The following is a 1,218-nucleotide window of genomic DNA, read 5'->3' as shown; positions in this document are numbered from 1 at the left end:
TAAGCAAAGAGTGATGCAATTGCCAATCCTGGCGATTGCGGACCAAGACCGACCATTTCATGTGGTCTGTGACGCCAGTGATTTTGCAATCGGCTGTGTGTTAATGCAATATGACACAGACGGCGCAGAGCGCGTCGTTCGCGTCAGCTTCAACCAGCTGAACGCAACTAACCAGTGCATGACAAAGAATTCCTTGCCATGTTATACGCACTAGCTAGGTTTAGGGTCTATCGCTTGGGAGGTAGACCGCTCATTGCGTATACGGACCATGCGTCATTACGCACGGCCGTCAATAGCCCACACCTCTCGCAAAGAATGGCGAGGTGGCTATCCTTCTTCGCGGAGTATAACTTCTCCGTCGAATATAAACCAGGACGACTTAATGTCGTCGCTGATGCGTTATCACGCCGACCCGATTTCGAGTCAGCAGTGCACCCCAACAGTAAAAGTGATCTTACTGTTGCAACACTCACTACGAGTGTTCCATCATCAACCTTAGTTGATGAAATAAAGAAAGCCTATAAAGAAGATAAGGACCTTCTTTGTCTGATGGATCATTTAATGAATCCATCCGATAAATCTTTTAAAGATCTACCGGCTTTATATCGATCGTCATCCGATCGATACACAACACGTAACGGCTTATTGTATTACACAGCCGTTACCGGCGACACCCCACGTGTCGTCGTCCCGACTCACAATGATTTGCGCTTGCGCATCATGTATGAGTGTCACGATGCTCCAACAAGTGGACATCGTGGACGTGAGAAGACTTACCTCACGGTAAGTCGATACTTTTACTGGCCCCGCCAGTATCAGTTTGTGCGCAAGTACATTCGTGCTTGCGAGGTTTGTCAACGGGTGAAGCCTAGCCCTTCATCCCGTGCACCTCTTCAACCTCTACCACTTCCGGCAGAGTGTTGGCAGTCCGTATCTATGGACTTCGTCTTCGGATTTCCCGAAGACGAACACAAAAACAATGGAATCCTTGTTTTTGTAGACAGATTCAGCAAGATGGTACACCTTGCTGCGGTACCAGAGTCGATTACGGCTCCGGGTTGTGCCCGTGTCTTTATCGACACGGTATTCAAACTCCATGGGTTACCCCGTGAATTAGTCTCGGATAGAGATCCGAGATTCACGGCGGCGTTCTGGCAATCCGTGTTCCGATCTCTCGGAACACGGCTGACTATGTCAACATCTGATCACCCGGAAACG

This window comes from Bremia lactucae, linkage group LG1, assembly GCF_004359215.1.
Source record: "Bremia lactucae strain SF5 linkage group LG1, whole genome shotgun sequence".
Lineage (NCBI taxonomy): Eukaryota > Oomycota > Peronosporomycetes > Peronosporales > Peronosporaceae > Bremia > Bremia lactucae.
This window is presented reverse-complemented; position numbering follows the sequence as displayed.